Here is an 8,396-nt window from a genome sequence, read left to right as displayed (position 1 = left end):
GTAACATTGTTAATTTTGCTAAATCTGAACCCTGGAGGACACATATTTTTAATTATCAGAGTAACAAAATGAAAAGTACATATAAGCCCATGAGGACATATGAGAGTGTGATGTTTGTCTCAAGGCAAAGCAACTGTGCAGCTGTTTGACTCGAGAGCTGGATTAGTCACTGCTTTCAGGTAACATCATTTATACTAGAGTGAACTATTGGCCAGCAAGCAATAGTTACTGAGACTTGGACACTTGGCAGGCATTTCTTTGAAAAACAATGAAGTAAGGTTACCATTTCTGAGAAAACAACTGACAGTAATTTTTGTCAATAATATCTGTGCTCTCGAGCAAAAATTAGAATTCTGGAAAAACTCATATCTGCCATTGTAAACTTGAAACCTTCCCAAACTTCTTTGGTGAGATTGGTAGTGATATTAATTGATATTGAATAATGAAATATGTCAGCATTTGGAAGATCTGCGTTATTCAAGGAACCAATATTTTCCAAATGACCATTGTATATTGTTACAAAATCATGCATGAGTAAAAGATCTATTGAAAGTTCAAAATAGACAAATGGATTTTGATGTAGCAGAATAAAAGTTCATCGATACGGTTTAAGATTCCACACTGCTCCAAATTTTTAAGCACTTACTTTTTGAGTTTCAGTGTAATGATGATGAATATCCACAATTATGTGATAAAGATATTAAAATACTCCTCCCTTTTCCAACTACATATCCGAATAAGGCAAATTTTCTTCATATATTTCATCCAGAACATATCACAACAGACTGATTACAGAGAATATTTAAAAATACAGCTGTCTTTCATTGTTACAAATAAAAGGGATTCGCAAAGATGTAAAATAATGACTCTTCTCACTTTTTTGGTATGTTTGTTTGGGATTAACAGAGATGTCCTGAAAGCAGGAGGTTTGAGAATCTTTGATAGAGGGGGTTCAGGAGACTTGCAAAACCCCTCTAACGTCCCCAGGCAGCTGCAGTCTCCTGGGTGCCAATATGTCGGAGGCTGGGGGATGCGAGTGCTGGGTCTGCCACCAGAGATGCTGCAGGTGAGGACTGGGCTTACCTGGGCTGAGCTGTGGCCTCTGCAGAGCCTGACCACTTGAGGCCATGCTGATGGTAGATTTGAAGGAGCCCAGCATCCAGGTCAAGGGCCTGGGCTGGATTAGCCCTAGACATACCTGCTGAGCCACCTGGTCCATGCGTGGCCTTAATAGGCCAGGCCCCAGGGCTGCACAGTGCTGGTGCACGTCATGCAGGAGTCAGCTGAAGCGTGGTTATACTGACTGCTTTTATGATGAAGACTGACCAACTAACATTTGAAAAAGCCTACAAAATCCTCCAGACTATCAAACCAGAGGCTAAGATGAATGAGGGGTTTGAGTGGCAACTGAAATTACACCAGGCCGTGGGATATGATGTAGATCCCTCTAATGCAATTTACAAGCAGTGTCCTTTACAAAAGGTTACAGAGAAGTTCTTGCTCTCTCTTTCCACATTTTTCTTTTCTTGTTATATTTCAGTTTGTGAAATTTTGATTTAGCTGTCTTCAAGTTGATTTTCCCCCAGCTGTGCCAGGAGTGCAGATGCTCTTCAATTTATGATGAGGTTTTGTCCCAATAAACCCATCATAAGTTGAAAATATCAGAAGTCAAAATGCATTTAATATACTTTACCTACCGAACATCATAGCTTAGCCTAGCCAGTTACTATTGAATGTGTATTGCTTTTACAACACCATCAAGTCAAAAAATTATAAGTCGAACCATTGCAAGTCAAGGACCACCTGTACTAATAAGCCTGCAGAAGTCTTCTTTTTCTTACCATGATTTTGATTATTTTTAATATTTTTATTTGATTCTTTCTTGTACTTTCTATGTCAGCTGAAAATCTTGCATTTGATTATACATGTCGTCCCCGTTTTCTACTAGATCCTTTAACATATTAACCTGAATTATTTTAAATCCTCTATGTGAAAGTTTTATGTATCCAGAATTGCAGAACTTACCTTGAGAACTCTGTGTCGACCCAACCACCGTTTCACAAAGATTGAAAGATGAGGTTGTCTACAAGTGTAGAAAGTGCAGACCATCTTTATTTCGCAGGTCTAGCATTTCGGATTATAATGAAGGAAGTGGTCCTATAGCCTTTGCCCACAAAAAATGCACTGTTGCTCATGCCCATCACAGGGAGTCAAGCTCAGTGCACACCAAATTTCATTGAACTTGTACAGTAGATGGAGTTTGCCTTGTTGGGCATGATGGATGGTCAGCTTTTTTGCACCAAATGCAATGCCAAGTTGGGGTCCTTTTGATTGGTATGGCGAACAGTACTCTCGTGGTAGACGGACAACATCTGCTTTTCAAATACATAAGAAGAGAGTGGATGAAATGAAAATGCTGCCAGCTTGGAGATCACAAACAAGAAAAAATACAAACTTGTGACATTGGAAAGAAACTTGCCGATGATATGTGCTACCTTTGCTTCTTGTCATTCATGGCAGAGTGTCTAGTTTTTAGACCACCAACATTTCATTTGAAATGTGAGGATAAAATCACTTGATGTGACCTGGGAACTGTGTTTAAGCAAGATACTTTATATGGAAATCAAACCTTTTGGATTATGTAAAATATATTTTATTTGATATTAAAATCTTCTAAAACCTAGACAACTTCTTCGTTTCCTACATTTTAAAGAGTTCTGATTCTTGGAATGTTAGCTATGTTATCTTAAGGTCTGGATGGACAAAAGTATGTACAAAAATTGGAAACTTTAATGTTTAAACAGATATTCTTCTAGTTCTAGAAATGCAAAGCAGGTTCTTTTGGATGTATTTTGACATTTATTTCTCTTTCTCTCTTTTAAGAGACATTAGTAAATCTACTTATGTCTGGATTTTTCTTGGAAATGCAAAAGGAAAGGCCATTAGGAAAACACTGACTAAAATGTGGTTTTCCTGTTACTGTTCAGGAATCCCAGTTATCTGAATTTTTAGAAAAGCATGTTTAAGATTCATTTCAAAGTAATGTACAGAAAGAAATATATTCTAATGATAAAGAAAGTATGGAATAACTACATATGAAAAACACAAACAAAAACAAAACGCCCTCCAAATTTCACTAATTATATTAACAGCTTTCTACTACTTCTCCTGAGGACTAGTTTGAATGCTTTATTTAAGCCCCTTCACACACCAAAGCTTAAGCCATAGAGGAAACTTAAAACAGTATTAGGCAGAAGCCTCTTAACTGTGGTAGCTTTAGAATCCATGGCCTATGCATCTCTCCTTTTCCTTCTCTTGTCGGGGGATCCACCTTTTTTCCTGAATAATGTTTCTAAATGTTTTGGATGCATTTACAAAACTCATATGAGCCCACTCGTTGCTCTTGTATTCGTGTATCCACAGATATGTCCCTAAGTGGGAAATTTTAGAGAACTGGAGAAATAATCTTTTTGGTAACTTTGTTTCTAGAAGAAATAAAGCACAACCCAGAGGCATTAACATGGGAAAGGAATGTTTTGAATTAAAATATTTTTCATTGATCATTTCTAAAAGCTTTCTATGCAGGGGTGGCACGAGAAGATTGAGGAGTATAGATGCCTGTGTTTTAATTCCAGCAAGAGCCACTATAAACCAAGGGACATTGGAAGGTCATTTCCCTGGCCTGCCCCTTAGTGTCCTCAACTGTAAAAAAAAAGGAGTTGCACCAAATAATCTTTCAGTCTCTATCCAGCACTGACATACTTTGCCCTGAATCTGAACCTAAGACTTCTAGTTTCTGTGTGTATAAAAGAATTATTCTAGCTAATGAGGTGTTCCAAGAACACCTGAAAAATTTCATCTCAATGATTCATTTTTAAAGACCAAACATTAAAAACATGAGGTCTCTGTAACTTAAAAAAAGGGAAGAAGACTTTTTTCAGTTAAATGAGGAAAGAAGACACTCTCTACTGAGGACCAGCTGTTTGGCAAGATTTCAAATACTTCCTAGTTCCAATGGGTTGGAAATGCCACAACAACATTCGTCCTGGTGTCATTTTTAAAGTTCCAGTCCCAGCAGCAATCAAGAAGTGCAAGGGAGTGTGGCAACAATGAAAACGAGAAATTAATCAATCTCTCTCCAACTGCACTGAATGGAAGAACAGTACCACCAAAGCTATTGCAGGATTATATGAAGGAATATACTATCTGTTCCATTTTTATACCTATTTTATTAAAATAGTAATGGAAATTGAGTTTCTTAAAAACATAAAAACATACCATTCCTTGGAGCTTAAATAATTTTTGGGTTTCATCCAAAAAATTTGAAACAAAATCCATGTCTACATTCGTCTTCTGTGTAAACAATGAATCAATCTTTCTTTTATTTATTTATTTTTTTATTGAATGTTCATTTCCCTTTTGCCACAATAATGGCCAGTTTCTGCACAGTTGATCAGATCAACCAGCTTATTGATTTGATTTGGTCATTGAAATGGTCTCTGAATTAGGTAATTTTATTATAATTTTCATCATATGAATCAGTCATACTCACAGAGTGTTTTCTAAAAATATGGTCCATGTTCTTCCGCATCAAAATCATCCGTAGTGCTTGTTTTAAATGTAGATCTTAAGGTCTTAATTCTAAATCAGAATCCCTGAGGATGGAGATTCAAGAATCCCGTTAACGAGTTCCCCATGTATTCTTCTGAAGGTCACCAAAGCCCTAACTGCCAAGCCAATGCCATCTTTGCAGTTCTCATCCTACTGAAGCTTACTGCAACATTTCATGCTGCGGACTACTTTCTTCGTGGAACTCTCCCAGATTCAGGGATGCTGAAATTTCCTCCTCCCTCCGACTCCGTTTGTGCCTTTCCTTTTCATCACTCCTTTCCTTCCTCAGGTTCTCAAAATGTAGTTGACAGTCCAAATGTGATTATATCCAAAAGGGAAAGGGTCCCTCCTTTCCCCAAATCAGGGCACTGTTAAGAAAGAAAAGGAGAAGATGTGTAGGACGGGCAAAAACAGAAGTTGCCCTCTGCATGTCTGCACTTACCGAGATCCTTACAATCAAGGCCAGTTTCTCGTTTACATCTAAATCCTCAAACTTTCATGAAAACTTAGGAGGTTTCCATTCAATCACTGGTGAATTAATGAATGAATAAATTGAATAAATATATGCACAACTCTAATTTGGGGTTCATAAGCATAACTTCACAATTAAAATAGCCTCTTAGTCTTGGTTCTTTCTTATTCATCCTCAAAACGATCTTCAAAAACCCAGATATTAATCAACTTTAATCTTTTGATTATAAACGTTAAATGGCTCCAGATAAAAATTCATGCCATTCTAATTCAAGTGTCTCTTTCATGTATTTCTGGTCTATCTTTTCACCATCAGCTCTTAACACTTCATACAATCCTTTATATTATAGCCAAATGTCACCATTCTTCCTTCTATAAATACTTTACACTTTCTTGCTTCTATGCATTTGCCTATGTAAATTCCTCAAACATAAATAATTTCTTCGAATTAATCTTTGATAAAAAAAACAATCCAATTGATCTTATTGATTTTTGCAAGTTTATTTTAGATGCTGCCTTCTACAATCAACAGTTATTTATTGAGTTCCTTCTAAGTAGAAGTCACTGAGTTTGATATTGCAAACAGGAACAAAAACTTGTCCTTTGCCCTCTGGGACCTGAGTTTAGGAATTGCTTCATTAGGCAAATTTCCTCCTTTAGCAATCTCAAAGTATTGCTCCTCTGTGGTTAAACTTAACACCTTCTGATTTATATCTGGAAAAAAAACCCCAAACAAATTAGAATGTATCTTAATCCTGTGACAAGGCTGTAAACTTTTTAATGGTGCAGATCAAGTGTAATACAGCTTTATAGCTCTCAGAATGTTCATAGTAGTTGCTCAATAAATACCTGTTGCATGAGATTTGACTTAATCTATGAGTCCCTTATTTGAGAGATTAAGCAGGTAAAGTCAAGAAAAAGTAAAACAAACAAACAAACAAACTACTCAAGGTCAAATATCTAGTTGGTAGCAGAGCCAGAAATATTACTTTTATTTCCTTGACATGCTCTCATTCAAGTTCAAATCTTAGTGTTGGGGAGGAAACCTGCTTTTGTATTTCAGTATCTGTGCCTTTTGCATTGCACGTTTGTATGTTATATTTCCATCACCTTCATATTTATAGAAAAAACTGTTATTTTAGTTTATCCTGATGCTATTTTTTTTCTTTCCTGTGATTATTTTCATGTTTTTTGTTGGACTTCTTTTAGTTCTGTCACATATCTCTTGCTGTGTGCATTGAAATTACATACAGTATTCTAGCTGCGGCCACATCATGACTTTGTACACAAAATAATAATAGTCTGTGCATTCTGGCCTCCTTTCTGATCATGTCCAGGTAATTGCTGGTCTTTTGACAGCAACAGCAGCACATGGAACAGATATTTAAGGGGATGAATATAAGGGTTTCAGCATTTCTATTCTGGATTGCTATTGGTAGTGAACCCGTCATCATACAAATATTATCTGTATCTATTTTTTCTCCAAATGCATTTCCTACATAAGGTCACACTGAACCTCGTGGGCTAGATATCTGCCCAGTCTCACAGCCTGTAATTTACTTATGTTGGCTTGGCATATTACTACATGGAAAGGTTTAGTTCCACCTGCAAACTTCATTGTGTATTATTTTCAAAATAATTCCTTAAAAAATAATGTAAGATACACTACAGTATCGATATCCTAGAGGTTTTTCTGTTATTGCTACATGTGGGAAAAAAAGCATCCCTTTTACTTTATCTTTTGTTTCTTGTCTTTTACCAGTACCTTAAAAATATTACTGAAGCCTTGTCCCTTGTCCATTCCATGCTTAATGAACTCTAAAAAATCCTTTAGAAAATTGACAAAATTGTCATGATCTTTTGTAAAAATGTATCCATTCCCTTTCTATGTTCATAATACTAAGCTCTTCAGACAGCTCCAGTAGTAGATAAATGAGATATAATTTTCTCCTTTAGAACCACAATAGGTAATGTTTATTTTGTGTTCAGTATGCCTTCCCAATACTATAGAATCTTCTAGCTACCAAAGGTGAACTTTACACAGGCTGCTCTGTCTAGCACAGTGCCTGGGGCATGGCATGCTAAAAGAGATTAATCATATTTTTCTTCCTCTCTGAAACTCAAGTTATAATGGGTGACTTTAGTGCCTGGATAGACAGAAAACCCAAGACTGGGAAAAAATACTGAGGGAAGAAAGTTCTAGTTTTCCACTTATACTAATGGGTCATTTCTCTGTTTTCTCATTTGTAAACCAGATGTTCACAATCAGTTGTCTCAAAGGCTTCTTTTAGCATGTTTTTTCAAGGATTCTAAAACCTGTATAGGCCCACAGTTTCATTCACTACTTACCTTTCAAAACATTTGGTCTGAGATCTTTATCTGTTTCATCAATTAATACTGTAAAATTCCATACATTTATTACAAGTTCAACATGTGCCTCTACCTTTCTGCAGAAAAATACAAATTGAAACATGGATATCTTTTTTTGAGCAAAACCAAGGTGAACAAATACCCCTTCTCTTAATTTCTAAATACATTTTTCTATTTTTGCTCTTTTTTCTCTTTTAAATATTTTTGTTTCTATTTTTCTTATGTGTTTTTGTTCTCTCTCTCTCTCTCTCTCTCTCTCTCTCTCTCTCTCTCTCTCTCTCTCTCTCTCTCTTTCTCTCTCTCTTCTTTTTCCTTCCTTTCAGTTGGATCCTTGAATGGTCTCGAATAGCCTCTCATGGCTTTCTGCTTTTTAAATCTATACTCACAGAATTTTAGAATTAGGAATACATTTTAGAGATATATGTTAGAATAGAAAGAGCATCACATTTTTTATTCCTAAATCTTACATTGTGAGACTTTAGGAATACTACGTAATTTCTCAGATTCTCCATCTGTAAAAGGAAGGTTATAATAAAAATACTAAACACTTTTCCGAAGAGTACACTAGCAGTGGTATAAAGCATACTGCAAACATTCCTCTCCAAATGTTGGTTATTATTATTATACAGTACTTCAGTCTTCTCATTGGTTTGGCAGTCCCTTGGAAACTGGTTGTCATATTCATTTTTAAATTTGAGTGTGCACCAAACATGTTGCATTTTTAAAAGAATGGCCAGAACAAGCTTTGCTATATCCACATGGACTGTCGTTCCCTTTTTAAAGCACAATGCCTGTGCTCTAACAAAGGCCTCTTTCCTATGATAGCCATTTGCCGGGGGTTTTGTCTGAGTGCCTGTTCAAGCAGAACATGTGATTTACTGTTGGTTGTGAAGGTGAAAGAGATTTTGACAAGTGGAGAAATGGAGAAAGTCTGAGCTTTGTTC

General features: G+C 36.2%; 1 pseudogene; it reads left to right on the top strand.

Annotated features, from left to right (window-relative positions):
* The first annotated feature begins 1,013 nt into the window (after positions 1–1,013).
* LOC107513491 lies at positions 1,014–2,461 on the top strand (annotated as a pseudogene).
* Positions 2,462–8,396: the final 5,935 nt, after the last annotated feature.

Source organism: Rousettus aegyptiacus, unplaced genomic scaffold, assembly GCF_014176215.1.
Source record: "Rousettus aegyptiacus isolate mRouAeg1 unplaced genomic scaffold, mRouAeg1.p scaffold_m13_p_17, whole genome shotgun sequence".
NCBI lineage: Eukaryota > Metazoa > Chordata > Mammalia > Chiroptera > Pteropodidae > Rousettus > Rousettus aegyptiacus.
Note: the sequence above shows the minus strand (reverse complement) of the source record. Positions and strands in the feature narration are given on the sequence as shown.